Genomic DNA, 21,635 nt, shown 5'->3' on the forward strand with positions numbered 1-21,635 from the left:
TCTAGCGGAAATTCCCTGGCAGTCCAGTGGTTAGGACTCAGTGAAATGAAGTGAAAGTCACTCAGTCGTGTCTGACTCTTTGCAACCCCATGGACTACAGCCCACCAGGGTCCTCTGTCAATGGAATTCTCCAGGCAAGAGAACTGGGATGGGCTGCCATTCCCTACTCCAGGGGATCTTCCTGACCCAGCGATCAAACACAGGTCTCCTGCATTACAGGCAGATTCCTTACCACCTGAGCCACTTGGGAATTATGACTCAGACACTTGAATTACTGGGGCCCAGGTTCCATCTCTGATTGGGGAATTAAGATCCTACAAGTTGAGCAGCACAGTCAAAAAGAAAAAAATCTAATATCTTCTATTTTGTCATTTACATCCTAGGGAAACACATTACACACTACATTTTGATCTACCTATCTTTCCTTTTATCTCTTTTGTTAAAAAAATTAATATGAGAAAAAAGTCCTTAAAGCCACCATTACCAATGTAAGTTATAATTTTAAATGAACTAAATAAAAAGCAGTTGTTTTATTATTTGCAAAATGAGATTTTTCTGAAAAATAAACTACTACTATCACCATCATCACAAAAATTATTTATAGGATATAATCTAGTGGGAAGCAACAGATTAGATGAGACGAGGGAGGGGAAAAGGTAATCGGTTTAGATTCCTGGCTTTATTCTATTTTAATGTGCACCATCCAGAAAAAAAATCTTGCATCTTAATTTTAAAAGAAAGGTATTGATCTAGGATTGGGAAGGGACTGGGGGAAAAGGATGAGGGAGATAGAGGGATTGGGAGAAATTTATAGCTGGAGCTGATACTGAGTGAAAATTTAGAGTACATACCTAGCATGTTTTGTGCTTCCTTTCTTCCAGAAAGGAAATGACACTTTAGATTCCCTGGGATGCTGGAGCCACATGCAAAAAAGGACGGGCAAATTTGTCATTCAGAATTTATGAAGGATATTTTTTCTTCCCACTGACTAAAAAGAACAAATCAAACACTAGGTTTCCAATTCTGAAAATTAGTAGACTCTGGAGAGCCAATTAAACATTATTCCCCTATCTCGACTCTGTTTTAACATCCTTCTTTATTGCACACTGTTTCTTTCGCTTACGAGGCAGGTAGATGGTGTTATCAGGCTAATTTGGGGACAGTTATCATTATAATGTAATTTTTTGCAATTATGTGGTAGACCAGGTGGCAAGACAGCATGGCTTTGCATTGCCAAGGTGCAAAACAAATTCAGTGTTCAATCAACCTGAGAGAGAAAGGACAATTCTCATTTGCATAAACATGTAGCCACGGAAACGAGATGCACAGAGGTATAAGGGGAAAGAGACCTATTTTACATGATGTGCATAGAATATTTGACAGTTTAGATTGGAGGCGTCATTGATGTGGGTTGGAATGGTTGGTTGCCATGGATATGGTTTTCCCTACTGGCGGTGCAGAGATTGGCAGGGATGGATGCTGGAAAAAAAAAAAAAAAAAACCCAAACCACTGCAACACTCTGGCAGCCTCATTCTTTTCTTTTGTTGAAAAGCTATGTATCCTTTCTGCACTAATGACAGCTCATCAAGTATGCAGTGTAATCTAGAAACACTGATATTTCTGTAATAAATCATTCATGTATAATATATATGTATTTATACATTCTATGCACATATATATTTGGCGATCTACATGTATATATTTGGAATAACATGTATGCCGATTAATAAAAGATTAGATTCTGGAGGAAAATATTTACCCTTTTGTTACTGTTTTTCTATTTAGCATTAATTTGGGAAATCTTTAAATAAAAGGTTTTACTAAACAAAGTAAACAAAGTATAAATATACTGAAATATCATCTAACTTAGGAAAAGAGAATTGCAGTTTGTTTCCGTGGATAAGACAAACAATGAGAGCAAGGAGGAGCAGCTCATTCCGATGGCCTAGTCTCCGGTTATTTGACCCCTGAAGTCATTACCACTCTGCTGTAATATGACTGCACAACTGGTATTCGTCCATGAGAAACAAGGCAGTTTCTATTTTCTTTACAATTTTGGCACAACATTTAGCACGGTATAAACCCAAATAGGCCATTTATGCGGGTTTTTAAAATTTTTTTTAAAGCAGCGAAAGGCCCTTTTTATTTGAAAAGTTCACCCATTCATTATCTTGTTTCCCCACAGTCCAGATTTTATTAAAAGGATTGCAAGATGCCTTTTGTCTTTAAGATTCATTCACTAGCATATGGTGTGAATGGGGTCGAGATGGGCAAAATCCTCCAGCACCTGACTCTGCAGGGTGAGAACTAAGGATCTTTGTCCACTTAGAGAGCTTTGCCCTTGGCCACACTCTGGAGATTCCAATGCTGACAGATACGTTCTTATGACCTTGTGTGCTTCCTCTCTGCTCAGACCAGACTATGAAGGCCTACTGAGTGGCAAAGCATTTTCTAAATTATATGTCCACCCAGATACTGGAAACTGAGGCAAGAGTTGGAAATTGGATTTCATTTGCCCTTAATAACTTTTCTGGACACATAACCAAAATTTGGTGGATAATCACCAGTCAACTAATCTGTGTTTAGATTACAACTTAAGACAATGTGTAACTGAAAGAACAATTAAAATGTTCTTCCCTTGCCTTATAAGAAAGGTTCTTTAAACAGGCAAAATAAAGAAAGTCTGTACTGATGTTACATAATTTCTCCTTTACTTAAGGGAATTATTTTAGGTGAAAATCTATTCATTGATAAAGCATCTGAAAGGTACTGGTTATTTTTTGCTATTTCATTTTTTTACATGAAGCATCTGAGCGAGTAAGTTCCTGTAAGGACCCTTACTCCACAACCCCCATCATTGTTCTTAGCTTTCTCTGGAAACCTCTCAACAACTGCCAGACTTCTTTTTGTGATAAACTAGTCAGCAACCTCTTCCTCAAGTGATAATCAGCTATAATCATACCGTAGCTTTTCTCATTATCCTGTTCTTAGTTTACTTTTATCTGTGGTTCTTAGAGTGATGAGCTCTTATTTATTCCCTCAATTCATTTGTTTCCAGTTGTGCACGTGGACATTAAAAAATATTTGGTGTAAAACAATGAAAGTAATTGCTTTAATCTCTGTACTTCATTTTCCCAGAAGTTTCTAGAAATTAAATAGGATCTCTAAATTCTATCTGGATGATAAGTTTAACAGATTCAGAAGGTTCAGAATGATTAAAAAGTGAATGAGGACATATTTTAATACAGTAAATTAACATAATGCACAAAATCAACTTGGCTACATAAACATTTAAATTGCCTATAAACATTCATGTCCAGACCCTCCTCTTACCTTCACTTATTAGTCTTCCATTATTTTCTATGACACGCTGTTGATCCCTAATTTTCTTTCCCCCTCCCTACTTCCTGTTTGTGTACTACTCCTCTATCTGTAATTGATATAAAAGATACTACATTTTTTTTAAGTTAAGTAATGATGGGGCATGTTCAGCAATGCCCAAATCTCTTGGAGAAACTTGCAAGATTTTAGCCTGTTCCTTTATCTCATATAAATATTTAGGTGCTATAGTACTGAGCCTCTTACACATAATTGTAGATAGAGGTGAATATGGAGAGCTCATATCGTGCACAGAAATAAAAGTTCTAAAACCCTGCTTCTATTTCAAGGACACAAAATTGCTTGCTCATCATTAAAAAATCAATTCTTAGTCCTACCAGAATAACGAAATATGTATGTGCTTATTTTATGAGCGAAGACCTGATTATTTCATGCTGTGAGTGTGATTCTTCAGTGGTCAGAAGGGGAGTTCCAGAGAGGTCTACTTTTCTTGGGCAAGTGGGCGCTTGCCTCAATCTCACTCATAAACCAGGAGACAGAAACATGCACTAAGCCTTAAACGTGTTCATTTCAAATCAGGCAGGAGGCCTGACTCACATACTAAAATCTCAGGATTAGCATTACCAAATCTTTATCATCATATAAGTAGAATGATTTATTTTCAGACTCTGGTAACTGGTTCAAGAGTATATATATTCAAGGACTTTGTTAAATTTCTTATTTTCTCTTTTATGTTGTTAAGACATACAATTTTACTGGTTTTAGTCCCTTCCCTAAAAAAAAAGTGTAAATTTTACATTTTACATCATGGGCACATCTTTTTGCCCCAAAAATAGACATCCTTATTTCTCAGATGCATTCAAAATATAGGCACGGCATTTCTTTCTAGAAAGAATAAGGAAGCAAACTGATTATCTGTTGTGATCAAGCTTATTGAAACAGAGACAAAAAACCAGAATGTATTTCTTCAGTCTGTCATTAGGTAATTAAAAGGGGAAAGTTTCTTTTTCTTGTACGACTTTCTTCATTTGTAAAATGATACCCTCTGATGGAGGAAGACAATAGAATGGGAAAGACTCGAGATCTCTTCCAGAATATTTGAGATACCAATGGAACATTTCATGCAAAGATGGGCACAATAAAGGACAGAAACAGTATGAACCTAACAAAAGCAGAAGATATTAAGAAGAGGCGGCAGGAATACACAGAAGAACTACACAAAAAAGATTTTAATGACCCAGACAACCATGATGGTGTGATCACTCACCTAGAGCCAGACATCCTGGAATACAAAGTCAGTTGGGCCTTAGAAAGCATCACTACGAACAAAGCTAGTGGAGGTGATGGAATTCCAGTGGAGCTATTTCAAATCTTAAAAGATGATGCTGTTAAAGTGCTGCACTCAATATGCCAGTAAATTTGGAAAACTCAGCAGTGGCCACAGGACTGGAAAAGGTCAGTTTTCATTCCAATCCCAAAGAAAGGCAATGCCAAACAATGTTCAAACTACCACACAACTGCACTCATTTCATATGCTAGCAAAGTAATACTCAAAATTCTCCAAACTAGGTTTCAACAGTGCATGAACCAAGAACTTCCAGATTCAAGCTGGATTTAGAAAAGGAAGAGGAACTAGAGATCAAATTGTCAACATTCGCTGGATTACAGAAAAAGCAAGAAAATTCCAGAAAAACATATATTTCTGCTTTATTGACTACACCAAAGCTTCTGACTGTGAGGACCACAACAAACTACTGAAAATTCTTAAAGAGATGGGAATACCAGACTACCTTACCTGCCTCTTGAGAAATCTGTATGCAAGTAATGAAGCAACAGTTAGAACCAGACATGGAACAATGGACTGGTTCCAAATAGGGAAAGGAGTATATCAAGGGTGTATATTCTCACCCTACTTATATAACGTCTATACAGAGTACATCATGTGAAATGCCAGGCTGGATTAAGGACAAGGTGGAATCAAGATTGCCGGGAAAAATATCAACAACCTCAGATAAGCAGATGACACTACCCTTATGGCAGAAAGTGAAGAGGAGCTAAAGTGCCTCTAGATGAAAGTGAAAGAAAAGACTGAAAAAAAATGGCTTAAAACTCAACATTGAAGAAATGAAGATCAAGCCATCCAGTCCCATCACTTCATGGCAAATAAATGGGGAAACAATGCAAATAGTGGCAGACTTTGTTTTCTTGAGCTCCAAAATCACTGCAGATGGTGACTGTAGTCATGAAATTAAAAGATACTTACTCCTTGGAAGAAAAGCTATTACCAACTTAGATAGCACATTAAAAAGCAGAGACACTACTTTGTCAACAAAGGTCTGTCTACTCAAATTTATGGTTTTTCCAGCAGTCAGGTATGGATGTGAGAGTTGGACTATAAAGAAAGCTGAGCACTGAAGAACTGATGCTTTTGAACTGTGGTGTTGGAAAAGATTTGAGAGTCCTTTGGACTGGAAGGAGATCAAACCAGCCTATCCTAAAGGAAATCAGTCCTGAATATTCATTGGAAGGATTGATGCTGAAGTTGAAACTCCAGTACTTTGGCCACCTGATGGGAAGAGCTGACTCATTGGGAAAGATCCTGATGCTGGGAAAGACTGAAGGTGGGAGAAGGGGACAACAGAGGATGAGATGGCTGGATGGCATCACTGACTCAATGGACATGAGTTTGAGTAAGCTCCGGGAGTTGGTGATGGACAGAGAAGCCTGGCATGCTGTATTCACTGGGTTGTAAAGAGTCAGACACGACTGAGCAACTGAACTGAACTGATCTTTATAAGCACACTTGGCATATAATAACACAAGCAAATCAGCATTTCCAAATTCTTTGTGATGAGGAGCAGTGATTGACTTTCCTTATGTGTTGTGACTGCAGCTTCAGGTGGAATGTACACCCAGCTGACCATGAGGGAGCTAGTTTTTGCTGCAGGTAGTAACAAGATGGGTCGATGGCCAGGAGATTAGAGGCAAATCCTGACTTGGACTGCATGTTAGTCAGTGTAAGGCTTTGAGAGAGAGTGTAACACACTATGTCAATCTCTTGAGAACACCTAATTGTAGATGTCTTAGAAGATCTTGTAGAACGCACTGCCTATGCCGATATGCCCTCTATCCCTCATCTTCCTCACCTCTAAATAAAATTAAAATCCTTTTACCTTCCATGGAAATCCATCCCCTTTCTTGGGATAGCCTGAGCACTGACATGATAAAACATAGGAAGTACATTTATTGTATGAAAGGAACTAAAATTCCTAATGTAGCATACATCTCATTATGATGGCATTCCTTTCATTCTGCTAAAATGTATTATAATATATTATTAAAAATATTGTTTTCACCTGCAAACTTGTCTGTCACTTACTCTTAAGAGGACCCTATAACCCTGCCATCCGTTTTGTTCTCCCTTCAGGCTGCTTCTAAAGAGTTAATAGGAACAACAACAAAGAAACCGTCAGATCTCAGAATTACTGGATTGTGTTTCCTTATCTGGCAAAGATACAACACTTTCTCTCAAAGCTTACCTCAAATGTTTACTTTTCTGGTCTTCAAAATGCCACCTGTCATTTTCTCACTGTACCGCTGTTCCATGTCACCCATGACGACACCAAGCTATGTGCCAATGTGAACTTACCCTTATCCAGTCGGCTCAATAGGATGATGCCCTTCACCATTCAAATTAAATCTGAACCCTGTGTCACTGCTCCTAAGCTGCTATTCATCAATTTTTTCATGTTGTCATGTAGCCATGCTGTGGCTTTTTCTAATGTCCTTATCTCTATCATTAATTTTACCTTCTGATGTAGTAGTACTGAATGATATGATTTACAACTTAATAAAATGAGTTTTTAAAACATTAGATAAACTAGTAAATCAATTTTTGTAAGAGTCAGCAGTCTAGAGTTCTGAAGGTAGACTTAATTTACCTCCTTTGCCTGATTTCATCTCAGGTGAACTGAATGGCATAAAACAATACAGTAAACAGTGCGGTCATGCATAATACATAGCAGTTGAATTCAATTTTAGTGGCTCTCTTAATGGTGTCCAGATGAGGACAGGGTGGGAATGGATGTGTTGATAGGTGTTTGGAACATCTCCTTGACTTTGAAATCTCACTTTCTTACTTTTTTTAACCTTTATGCTTGAGAATAAAATTTCTCTCTTTGAGCACAGATCCACGGGCCGTCGGGGGAGGAGGGGAGGGTGGTGGTGTTTTTCACTGCTTGGAATGTCGACATTTTAAAAATGTACTCACTTGAAGAAAAGACTAACATAATAAAGAAATATTCATAAATAACTGGGTCCAGTTTTCTGCCTTTAGACAGGTAATTAGCAACCTCCTTAATACAGATATTTAAAACAATCAAAGATATTTTATCTTCCAGGAAGGAAAAAAACATTTTGCTCTCCCTATTCACTGAGATGAAAATTTAAGGGACAAAGACAGTTCCAAATATTACCCAAATGTGTGTCTGCTATAGTAATCAGAATTCTAACACTGGATGCAGGTAAACTCCAGGGTACTTAATAGAATTTAGGCTGTTATAAGACATCATACTTTGGAATAAGTATGGACATGGTTGACTGTTATTAATCAATTCATGACACTCAAATACAAGCTCTCCATATCATCCCAAAGAACTGGTATGAATATTTGTAGAATCTATTGCCAAGCAATCAAAAGAAACTATCAAGTGGATTTTTCACTGGCCTGAAATGGTGGGTGTAGAAATATCTTATTTCTGCCGTTCCTTCCCACCACCTCATCCTGCAAAGGGAGGAGCCCCAAGTGAAATTCCTAAGCTTTAAGAAGTGCTTTTCCTTTCTTCATTTTGAAATGTCTATGTAAAGAGACTAAATTCAAGTAACAATTCACAGTGTGGATGAAAATGAAGAAAAGCAACAGATGAACTTGACAGTAAACAAGGGTAGGTTACCATTATTCTTTTAGTGAGAAATAACGGCAGCTGTACTTGTAAGAATGAAGTGCCAGCAAGACCAAACACAGGAGCTTTGTAAACATCCCTGAAGGACATTGACCTCAATTCCCTGTGCTTTGGTCCCTATGAATAAAGGTTTGGGTAACTTCTTGACTTACAATTGCAATGTTATTCTGCAGTGTCAAACTCAAAACAGTTGTTGGACTTCATTAAGGAACACACTGGTGATGAAAAAAAAAAAAAAACCACAGATTTAAATTAAGGGTGCATCTGCACTGAAATGTTCCTGGCATGTCTCTTTCTTCAAATGAAGAAAGAATACCTGGCATATAAAACACAGGGGGAGTCTGTGTTAAAATTTTAAGTCTGGGAAAAGATCCAGGTCCCAGTAGCACTGTAATCCCAGTATACAAGAAGTGTTTCCATTTAGCAGCTCAGAAAGACAAAGGCTTATTGGATGTGGCATCAAAGTTTACAAAATCATGAGAAAGGTCTATTTAAGGTAAACAGATTATCTCATCAAATCTTGAAATACTAGACCAACTGAACACCCACAGAAAAACTTAATTTTACCATAGGTCAGTGTACCAGGAAGTATTTTATTACCTACCATATCCAACACAGTGCTAAATTCTTTTGGTGGATATGAAAGTATAATTCATGCTTCATACTGCCCAAATGGTTACAATCTAGATAGGAGGCAAAACAATAATGAAATAATACACAGGAGTTGATAAGTATGTGCTAAATTTTGTAGTATAGACCACAAATGTGCTGGTTTATTGTTTTTACTGGGAATGGTGTAAGATGGTCAGTCTTCAATAGAATGAAAATCCAAACAGCATTAGAAATTAGATTAGAATAGAGTGCCCAGAGTATGTAATTAAAGACACTAATCATAGAGAATACCCTTAAACATGCAGCTTTGGAGGTCAAAAACATTGTGTATGATATCCCTGCTATTGGGTATTAGCAATATATCTCAGCAGACTGAAGGCTCTAAGAAGTCAGCCAGAAAAGTAATCCTTATAATTTTGTTTAATCCAGTATTTTCCAAATTTAACTTAGCACAGGACCCTTAATGTCTCTTAGCATTTGCATTTCTCCAACAGCTTTAGAAAATGCTAGATTTGGTAAATTCATAAATTACAGAACCATAATGTAGTAGTAACTGAAAATAGGAAAGACAGAAATATGTCTGCTTTTGTAAACACAAATTTCAGCATGGAAATCAGGGTATCAGTTGATAAAATTTGGCTGATGGACTATGGTCCATTTTACACAACTCTTTGTGACATTCATCACACTCTTAGGAATTCAGTCTTAAATATTCAGCTTAACATTTTTGCATGTGTGTTTTACAAATTCACAAAGGTATACATGGAAGAAAAATTATTATAAAAAACAGAGTCACTGATTTAACTAAGGAAACCTCAGCAGCACATTCTTTACTTACCCATCCATGAGTTAACACAAGTATGCCTGCTGACGGGTTTGTCCTTGACAACATGTCTTTGGTTTTGATGGTAAGAAGCTTTGATTGAAAATTCAGTTCAGTTTAGTCGCTCAGTCGTGTCCAACTCTTTGCGACCCCATGAATCGCAGGCCTCCCTGTCCATCACCAATTCCCGGAGTTTACCCAACCTCATGTCTGTCAAGCCAGTGATGCCATCCAGCCATCTCATCCTCTGTTGTCCCCTTCTCCTCCTGGCCCCAATCCCTCCCAGCATCAGGGTCTTTTCCAATGAGTCAACTCCTCACATGAGGTGGCCAAAGTATTGGCATTTCAGCTTCAGCATCAGTCCTTCCAATGAACACCCAGGTAAAATGAGGCATTGACTTGACAAAGAGCTTTAGTCTAGGCCCCTCTATGACCTTTTCAGGCTAAATTACATTATTTAAAGATTTATTCTTGGGAAAGAAACACAAACACCTTCAGTTTCTTTATTTCACTTTCTCCATCTCCAATATAAAGTATTTCATAAGAGTTAGTAACAATGCCATCAATATTTTAACTGAAATAATTGGCCCACATCATTTTATATCACACTCAACCAACCACTGGGACCCAAAGTATTAGTGCTCCGTATAGTTACTGTAACGGCTTAACCTGCTGACTCAGTGCTAAAGAATCAGCCTGCTAATGCAGGAGTCATGGGTTTGGTCCCTGGGTCAGGAAGATCCCCTGGAGGAGGAAATGGCAACCCATTCCAGTATTCTTGCCTGGGAAATCCCATGGATAGAGGAGCTTGGCGGGCTACAGTCCATAGGGTCCATGGGGTCGCATACAGTCAAAGACACAATTTAGTGACTAAACAACATCAACAACGTAGTTACTGTAATTCTGAAACCTCTTATGTCATTAGTCTACTTGTACCTACACTAATACAAAGTCAGTGTATTCTACACTATTCATATAGAATAGCGCTTATAAGGATTTTTATTATTACTATTCCACTTCGGACCCTTGACTCAGAGCAGTGCTTCCCAAATTTCCAAGTACAAAAGTATGACCTTGTTAATATGCATATTCTGATTCAGGTAGTTTAGGAGTTGCCCCAAATTCTGCATTTCTAATAACCTCCCAGGAGACACTGGCCCCTGAACCACTCACTGACAAAGTGTAGGAGAAAGCCTTGCTCCTCCCTTGTCCTGGGAGTTTGTACTTAGCCACTTCACTCATATCCAACTCTTTGCAACCCTATGGGCTACAGTCCACCAGGCTCCTCTGTCCATGAGATTCTCCAGGCAAGAATACTGGAGTGGGTTGCCATGCCCTCCTCCAGGGAATCTTCCTGACCCAGGGATCAAACCCGTGGCTCTGAAGTCTCCTGCAATGGCAGGGGGGTTCTTTACCACTAACGCCACCCAGGAAGCCCACTGGTCCTGGAAGCGTATTGGGTTTTCATTCCCCGTGCAGCTGGTATAGGGATACCGGGTGCCAAAGCATGCATTTGTGTCAAAGAATGCCCTTCGTTGTTTTGCCCCTAATCTCTAAAAACTTAAGTCTTTGTTACATTCAGAGAAGTGTTTGTTTTAATGGGTAGTTTAGTTCTTCATATAAATTGTTGATTACTTATTTGACTTCAGATTTTTAAAAAAGAGCAAAAAGTTTTTTCCAATCAGTCAGTCTCCTTTTAAAAGTGAGCCTGGACAGATACACTGCCCTTGCCTGGCGGTACTGCCTGAAGCCAACAGAGCCTTGCACAAACGTAGCTGAGAGACGATTTGTGGTTGGTTAGGCTTTAAATCACTCAGTGTGTGCAAGACACTCCTGGGATTGGTCAGAGTATGGCAGGGCAGTCTTCAGGGAATGACCACTTCATTTTACTCCTAATGAGGCGGCAATGCCAAGCTGCTGTGGATTTTACCCAAGGTGTTGTGTAGGCACTTTTTAATGAAGTCTCAGACATATTTTGCATGCTTTTACCCAGCAGCCTAACCATGCTTCAAAGTTGCCTTCTTTTGATTGATCTTGCTATCTTGTTTGGGGGTGAGGGGATGGGGGGAGGTGTCTGTAGCTGGTCAGAGGTTGATCCCACAAGAAAGCAATAAACTTCAGGATTGAATAAAAATCTAATTTGTGCATGCTAACTCTTTTTGGCGGTGTTAATATATTTTTTTTATCCTGTGTGTACACTTCCCTGGCTATCACTTCCTCTTCGTCAGACCACTCATTAACTATAGCCCACAGCAGTTAATTTCCTGCCTTTCCCTCCCACTACTTCAACTTTATTTGTTTAGCTGACAGGCTTTTGAAGCAAGTTGGCTAAAGCCGGCAAGAATTCCTGGCTTTTTTCCTCCTTCATTCTTGTTATTATTAGGAATATGGACAAGGTGCTCATATGTGTATGCCGTCTGAAAACTGGGCTGCAAATTCTCTCTAGGGAAAGAACCAAATTGCTTCATAATCGTCACAGAACCAATTCTGTAACTGTTCATAGACAAAGTTCTTGTTAGTGCCAAGGGGAGTTTTGCCCTCATTTAAGGTTACAAGATCAAGTGGTAAATGTATTTATAGCCACCTTGCTCTCCCTAAGAAAATAAGTTAAACTAGATGTGGGAATAAAATTACTAAATATACTTTAGATGCTTTGCTTTTCACTAAGATAAGTCTTAAATCAATGAAAAGTATTCCAAAGAAAAAGAGAAAAAATGAAAAGTTGCTGACCAGTATTTCAACTACAATTATATTATCTCTCACTTTTTTTCTTGGAGGACACAATGGCATATAAAAATCAGTGGCTCTTCTTTCTTAAACAAATATGGAGTGTACAGTCTGGTCATCTGCCTTTCACAATATTCACAGAAAAGCTAAAAAAGTTACCAGGCTCTTTGAAGGTCAATTACATTCAACCAATACTGCCTTTCCCAAAAATATGCTGACCTTGACCTTGTCAGCACCCAGCTCACTCCGTCGGTATACCTATGCATCTTCCCAGCCCCTCTTCTTGGTCTTTCCCACTCATACTTCACCTTCAAGAAAGAACAAAACAAAACGAAACAGTGGAACAGAGGAAGAATCAGAAAACTCCAAGCCAGAACTTTTGTTCTATTCTCATTTTACAACTACCCCCCTGGTGGAAAATGCTTGACCTTTCTGGTCTTAATTGCCTCATTTATAAATGAGTGAGGTGGATTAGCTATTCTCAGGTTTCTTCTGGATCAAATATCCCATTATGAGAACAGGTTATGAATATTACATCAATATTTAACTTTATCTACATAAGGGAGAAACTGAAAAACGAAAAGCCAAACAGTACACTGTCCTTTCTATTTCCTATACAACTCTATATACCTGTTGGTAATTTTTTTAATTAAATAGATCTCCAACAAGAGGAGAAACTTTGAACTAGAGAAAGACTTTCATTAGACTGTGGGCTCAGTAAGGTGACTTTGGGCAAGTGACTAAATCTCAAAATAGATGTGTAACTGACTCATCAGTAAAATTGGGATATGAAAATATATCTTACTGGATTGGTAAGAGAATAAAGCAAGACTTTTCCTGCCAGACACATAACAAATGATAGCTGTTCTGACTACTTCTAAGTTTTTTTCAATCATGCCTGACTCTTTGTGACCCCACGGACTGCAGCCCACCAGGCTCCTCTGTCCATGTGATTCTCCAGGCAAGAATACTGGAGTGGGTTGCCATGCCCTTCTCCAGGGGATCTTCCTGACACAGGGATCGACCCTCTGTCTCTTATGTCTCCTGCATTGGCAGGTGGGTTCCTTACCACTAGTGACACCTGGGGAAACCCTACATAGGTGTAGGCACTGGTTAAAAAACACCGGTTCAGGCATTAGAATGTGTATTCTAGTTTTAGGTCTTCTGCAGCCAAATCATAGTTTTCTCATTTGTTAAAGGAAGTATTTTTAAAAGTTTCTTTGACTCTCTTTGTGGGCTTAATTTTTCACAATTTTAATATGTGTGAAGACTGTATTGGGGCTCCCCTGATAGCTCAGTTGGTAAAGAGTCTCCCTTTAATGGGGGAGACCCCAGTTTGATTCCTAGGTTGGGAAGATCCGCTGGAGAGGGAATAGACTACCCACTCCAGTATTCTGGCCTGAATAATTCCATGGACTATGAGGACTTCATTAAGGCATTTGTCATTTAAAATACAGTTATTCTTTTTTCAGAAAGTTTTAAATAATCCTGATCATTTTTAATAGTTCACTAGAATAGTTCTTGCACATCTTTGACTTTGCTAATAAATATTCAACTTTATTTCTCTGGTATCTGCATTAGTGGTTCTTAGAATTAATGTAGATTTTTCAAGGACAAACAATCGGCTCCACAATCAAAAACTAGATCTTTGAATTTTATAACAAAAGACATTTAAAATGTCAAGAATTTTATTTGTAATATTTAAATCAACTTCTTAGTAATGTGACTAGTAAAAACCAGAAAGAAGAGAATATTAAAAAGCCTCCATAGTCGGCTCCAATTTCATCCACCTCATCAGAACTGATTCAAAGGTATTCTTTTTAATGGCTGAGTAGTACTCCATTGTGCATATGTAACACCGCTTTCTTATCCGTTCATCTGCTGATGGACATCTAGGTTGCTTCCATGTCCTGGCTATTATAAACAGTGCTGCGATGAACATTGGGGTACACGGGTCTCTTTCAGTACTGGTTTCCTAGGCATGTATGCCCAGCAGTGGGATTGCTGGGTCATATGGCAGTTCTATTTCCAGTTTTTTAAGGAATCTCCACACTGTTCTCCATAGTGGCTATACTAGTTTGCATTCCCACCAACAGTGTAAGAGGGTTCCCTTTCCTCCACACCCTCTCCATCATTTATTGCTTGTAGACTTTGGGATCGCAGCCATTCTGACTGGTGTGAAATGGTACCTCATTGAGGTCTTGATTTGCATTTCTCTCATAATGAGTGATGTTGAGCATCTTTACATGTGTTTGTTAGCCATCTGTATGTCTTCTTTGGAGGAATGTCTATCTAGTTCTTTGGCCCATTTTTTGATTAGGTCGTTTATACAGAGTGAAGTAAGCCAGAAAGAAAAATACCAATACAGTATACTAACGCATATATATGGAATTTAGAAAGATGGTAATGATAACCCTGTATGCGAGACAGCAAAAGAGACACAGATGTATAGAACAGTCTTTTGGACTCTGTGGGAGAGGGCAAGGGTGGGATGATTTGGCAGAATGGCATTGAAACATGTATAATATCATATATGAAATGAATCGCCAGTCCAGGTTTGATGCATGATACTGGATGCTCGGGGCTGGTGCACTGGGATGACCCAGAGGGATGGTACGGGGAGGCAGGAGGGATGGGGGTTCAGGATGGGGAACACGTGTACACCCGTGGCAGATTCATGTTGATGTATGGCAAAACCAATACAATATTATAAGGTAATTAGTCTCCAATTAAAATAAATAAATTTAATTTAAAAATAAATAAATAAATAATAAAAAAATAAAAAGCTTCCATAGAGTAATAATTATTTAAACACACAAACATTTCCCTTGGGTTGGTAGTACAGTATGTTTCTTTCCTATTCCAAATGAGTCTATAATAAAATATGCTAAAATCATAACCAACACTTTTTCCTGTGTAGAAAATGAGTTGCAATGTATATTTTCAAGTTCATACTATTTTACACTGTGAGGTATCCATTGGGATCATACCTTCATTTGGGGTTGAAGAGTTTATATAAAATGAAAACCTGACTGACAATGTATTAGTCACTGATCATTAAGTACCCTGCTTTAAACAAAACAAAACTTTCTAACAAGTTATCTCTTACACTGTACATGTAGCCCCCTAAATAATGATGATCACTCAGAAATATCCTTACTACTATAGCTGGATTTTTATGGACACAAGATGACTTGGCTTAAAAAAAAATATTTAGAACGTTGCAGCTAACTTTGTATTGAAACTACCAAACTATCAATGACAGATAAAGATCCAAATCTATTTACTAGGACAAATTTGTCTCCCCAAAATGACTCCATGAAATTCACGTCCATTTTAGAGGGAAAAATGCTGCTAATATGTCAATAAATTTTTCAAAATGATAAGGCTAAAAAGTTGTTGGTGTATCACCTGATCATATATGTGAAATGAAATATATAGTGTGAGGAACCTATATATATATATTCTTAAAGACATCTTGAACCATCATTAAATCATATTACTGTTGATTTTCATTTAGATAAGGGTTGCAAACTGAAATGCCTTCAGGGCCTAAGCAAGTATTATAAACATAGGAAGGAGTCAGAAACTAAACAATTGAGAGGGGTTAGGACTGCAATTTACAGGACAGCATACGCCTCACGTAAAACCATTCCATCACATTAATAACAAAATGAAAACTGTGATAACCAAATTAAACATATCTGGGGTGGAATTCTTCAAAACCACTAAAAAAGTCATTCATACAAAAAGTCATTTATACAGAAGCCTTGGAGCCGCATTCCTACTTTAAACCATGGATATTGAGACGCTGAGAATGGACTAGGATTAAGTGGAAAATTAATTAAGTTCAGGTATTCAGAAGTTACGGAAAAGTATATTTTATTATCCAAAGAACAGAGCCAAGACATTTCCTCAGTTATCCAGAAAGGAAAAAGGAATCAGAACAATGATAGAAATGTTCTTCTGATCCTTTGCTCTAATAATAAAAATCCCATAATCATAGCTGAAAACCTGGCAGAGTTATCAATTTCAAGGTCTTTCAACTTCTCTGTAATAAGAACTTTAATGTTTAAAAAAAAAAAAAGTGAAGAATGTGGAAAAGAAAGAAACAAAGGAAGGAAGAGAAGAAAGACCAGAATATTTTCTCTGGCACATGAGTTTATAAGATTTGACTGAGACAAATACACCAGATCAAATTTAGTCAGCATTCAGTGCATTGAGACAGTAGAAGCATGTGGTTAAAATTTTCTCCTGTCTGAATGGCCACATACAATTTATCAGTTTGTTTTAACTTCAAGCAAATCAAATTATTTTCCTACACATCTGGTTGATCACTTATTGTCCCTAAAATGACTGACAAAGAGTTGTCTCCACAGCCTCTCAACCTTACCCCTATGAAGATAGTTGACTAGCTTTGGGCTTCTATTTATTATTTATTGGCATTTTATAAGCATGGTTCTCAAATGTGAGGTACCTTATCTGTTATCTCCATGTTTTGCCGAGTCTAGTGTGGCTAGTTTTAGGTGTGAAGTGAAGTGAAAGTCACTCAGTCATGTCTGACTCTTTGTGACCCCATGGACTGGGGCCTGCCAGGCTCCTCTGTCCATCGAATTCTGCAGACAAGGATACTGGAGTGGGTAGCCATTCCTTCTCCAGGGGTTTCCCAACCCAGGGGTCAAACCCAGGTCTACCACACTGCAGGCAGATTCTTCAGCGTCTGAGCCACCAGGGAAGCACACATTTTAGGTGTGTGCAGTACTGCAGAATGCTGGTCAAAACACACTGAAGTTCAGCTTCAGAACCCGGCTCAGCCTCCTCCTAGTTGCATGGGCTTAGGGAACGGACCTAACCACCCTGACGTTTCACTATCTTCATCTGTAAGATGGCCTTGAGCATAGTTTTCCCTTGGGGCAATGGCAAGGTGAGGCTCGCTAACTAATATGTGACGCACCTAAAACAGCTGTAATCTCCAGGAAGTGAGCACTCAGTGAACATGTTCCTTTCCACACTCCGAAAGAACCAACGACGATAGCAAATCAACTTCGAGACTTTCGAAACAACCTCACTGATTACTAGCATCAATTCAACTGACTCCTTGACTTAGAAACTAAACCCTTAAATGAAGGAAGTTTCGATCTATGCCTGAGTGGAATCTGAGAATTCAATAGCCAGCCAGGATCAAGGGTTGTTGTTGTGTAGTTGCTAAGTAATGTCCGACTCTTTTGTGATCCCACGGACTGTAGCCCATCAGGCTCCTCTGTCCATGGGATTTCCCAGGCAAGAATACTGAAGTGGGTTGCCCTTTCCTTCTCCAGAGGATTTTTGTGACCCAAGAAAAAACTTGCATCTCTGCATTCTTTACCACTGAGGCAGCAAAGAAGCCCCAGAATCAAGGATGAAAGTGAAAGTGAAGTTGCTCAGTCGTGTCCGAATCTTTGCGACCCCATGGACTGCAGCCTACCAGGCTCCTCTGTCCATGGGATTTTCCAGGCCATAATACTGGAGTGGATTGCCATTTCCTTCTCCAGGGGATCTTCCCGACCCAGGGATCGAACCCAGGCATCGAACCCAGGTCTCCCACATTGTAGACAGACGCTTTACAGTCTGAGCCACCAGGGAAGTCCATAGAATCAAGGATAAGAGCTCTTAAAAACATGGAGACCCAAAGGGCCTATATGTCTTGGTAGTTAGGTTCATTCTGTCTGCCCTCTGATGTAGAAAGATAAGAGGCTTAAGGAGTTTCCTGATGGGACAAAGAACTAAGGGGGAAACTGGGTCTTGTTCTGATGGGTGGGGCCAAGCTCAGTAAATCGTTAATCCAATTTTAGCCTTGTCTGACTCAATTAAACTATGAGTCATGCCATGTAGGGCCACCTAAAATGGATAAGTCATGGTGGAGAGTTCCAACAAACCGTGGTCCACTAGAGAAGAGAATGGCAAACCACTCCAATATTCTTGCCTTGAGAACTGCATGAACAGTATGATAAGGCAAAAAGATAGGACACCAAAAGATGAATTCCTCTGGTCGTTAGGTGCCCAATATGCTACTCAACCTGACCCCTGAGAAGGGTGGAGAAAGAACTCTAGAAAGACTGAAGAGGTGGAGCCAAAGCAAAAATAATACCCAGTTGTGTATGTGATGAGTGATGGAAGTAAAGTCCAATGCTGTAAAAAGCAATACTGATAGGAACATGGAATGTTAGGTCCATGAATCAAGGCAAATTGCAAGTGGTCAAACAGAAGATGGCAAGAGTGAATATCGACATTTTAGGAATCAGTGAACTAAAATGGACTGGAATGAGTGAATTTAATTCAGATGACCATTATATCTACTACTATGGGCAAAAATTCCGTAGAATAAAGGGAGTAGCCATCACAGTCAACAAAAGAGTCTGAAATGCAGTACTCAGATGTAATCTCAAAAATAAAAGAATGATCTCTATTTGTTTCCAAGGCAAACCATTCAATATCACAGTAATCCAAGTCTATGCCCCAACCAGTAATGCTGAAGAAGCTGAAATTGAATGGTTCTATGAAGACCTATCAGACCTTCTAGAACTAACACCCAAAATAGATGTCCTTTTCATTACAGGGGACTGGAATGCAAAAGTAGGAAGTCAAGAGATACCTGGAGTAACAGGCATTTTGGCCGTGAAGTACAAAACAAAGTGGGTCAAAGACTAAGGGTTTTACCAAGAGAACACACTGGTCATAGCAAACAGCCTCTTCCAACAACAAACAGAAGACTGTACACAGGGACATCACCAGATGGTCAACACTGAAATCAGACTGACTATATTCTTTGCAGCCAAAGATGGAGAAACTCTATCCAGTCAGCAATAACAAGACCAGGAGCTGACTGTGGCTCAGATCATGAACTCCTTATTGCCAAATTCAGACTTAAATTGAAGAAAGTAGGGAAAACCACTAGACCATTCAGGTATGACCTAAATCAAATCCCATATGATTATACAGTGGAAGTGACAAATAGATTCAAGGGGTTATATCTGATACAGTGCCTGGAGAACTATGGATGGAGGTTCATGACACTGTACGAGAGACAGTGATCAAGACCATTCCCAAGAAAAAGAAATACAAAAAGGCAAAATGATTGTCTGAGGAGGCCTTACAAATAGCTGAGGAAAGATGAGAAGCTACAGGCAAAGGAGAAAAGGAAAGATATACCCATTTGAATGCAGAGTTCCAAAGAACAGCAAAGAGAGATAAAAAAAGTCTTCTTCCATGATCAATGCAGAGAAATAGAGGAAAACAATAGAATCAGAAAGACCAGATATCTCGTCAAGAAAATTAAAGATACCAAGAGAACATTTCATGCAAAAGTGAAAGTGAAAGTCACTCAGTAGTGTCTGACTCTTTGGGACCCCATGGACTATACAGTCCATGGAATTTTCCAGGCCAGAATACTGGAGTGCGTAGCCTTTTCCTTCTCCAGGGGATCTTCCCAACCCGGAGATCAAACCCAAGTCTCCCACATTGCAGGCAGATTCTTTACCAGCTGAGCCACAAGGGAAGCCCATGCAAAGATGGGCACAATAAAGGACAGAAATGGTAGGACCTAACATGAGCAGAAGACATTAACAAGAGGTGGCAAGAATACACAGAAGATCTATACAAAAAAGATCTTAATGACCCAGATATAACCATGATGGGGTGATCACTCACCTATAGCCAGACATCCTGGAATGCAAAGTCAAGTGGGCCTTAGGAAGCATCACTATGAACAAAGTAGTGGGGGTAATGGAATTCCAGTTGAGCTATTTCAAATCCTAAAAGATGATGCTGTGAAAGTGCTGCACTCAATATGACAGCAAATTTGGAAAACTCAGCAGTGGTCACAGGACTGGAAAAGGTCAGTTTTCATTCCAATCCCAAAGAAAGGCAATGCCAAAGAATGTTCAAACTACCGCACAATTGCACTCATCTCACATGCCAGCAAAGTAATGCTCAAAACTCTATAAGCCAGGCTTCAACAGTACATGAACCTTGAATTTCCAGATACTCAAGCTGGATTTAGAAAAGCTAGAAGAATCAGAGATCAAATTGTCAACATCTGCTAGATCATCGAAAAAGCAAGTGAATACCAGGAAAACATCTACTTCTGCTTTGTTGACTATGCCAAAGCCTTTGACTGTGTGGATCACAACAAACTGTGGAAAATTTTTCAAGAGATGGGACTACCAGACCACCTTACTTGCCTCCTGAGAAATCTGTATGCAGATCAAGAAGCAACAGTTAGAACTGGACATGGAACAACAGACTGGTTCTAAATAGGGAAAGGAGTACGTCAAGGCTATATATTGTCACCCTGCTTATTTAACTTATATGCAGAGTACATCATGAGAAATGCTGGGCTGGATGAAGCACAAGCTGGAATCAAGATTACCAGGAGAAATATCAATAACCTCAGATATATAGATGATACCACCTTTATGGCAGAAAGTGAAGAACTAAAAAGCCTCTTGATAAAACTGAAAGAGGAGAGTGAAAAAGTTGGCTTAAAACTCAACATTCAGAACATGAAGATTATGGCCTCTGGTCCCATCACTTCATGGCAGATAGATGGGGGAACAGTGGAAACAGTGACAGACTACTTTTTCAGGCTCCCAAATCACTGCAGATGGTGACTGCAGCTATGAAATTAAAAGGCACTTGTTCCTTGGAAGAAAAGCTATGACCAACCCAGGCAGCATATTAAAAAGCAGAAACATTACTTTGCCAACAAAGGTCTGTCTAATCAATGCTTTGGGTTTTCCAGTAGTCATGTATGGATGTGAGAGTTGAACTATAAAGAAAGGTGAGTGCCAAAAAATTGATGCTTTTGAACTGTGGTGTTGGAGAAGACTCTTGAGAGTCCCCTGGACTGTAAGGAGATCCAACCAGTCCATCCTAAAGGAAATCAGTCCAGAATATTCATTGGAAGGACTGATGCTGAAACTCCAATGCTTTGGCCACCTGATGCAAAGATCTGACTCACTGGAAAAGACCCTGATGCTGGGAAAGATTGAAGGCAGGAAAAGGAGACGACAGAGGATGAGATGGTTGGATGGCAACACCGATTCTGTGGACATGAGTTTGAGTAAGCTCCAGGAGTTGGTGATGGACAGGGAAGCCTGGCGTGCTGCAGTCCATAGGGTCACAAAGAGTCAGA

Source organism: Ovis aries, chromosome 5 (genome assembly GCF_016772045.2).
Source record: "Ovis aries strain OAR_USU_Benz2616 breed Rambouillet chromosome 5, ARS-UI_Ramb_v3.0, whole genome shotgun sequence".
NCBI classification, from domain to species: domain Eukaryota; kingdom Metazoa; phylum Chordata; class Mammalia; order Artiodactyla; family Bovidae; genus Ovis; species Ovis aries.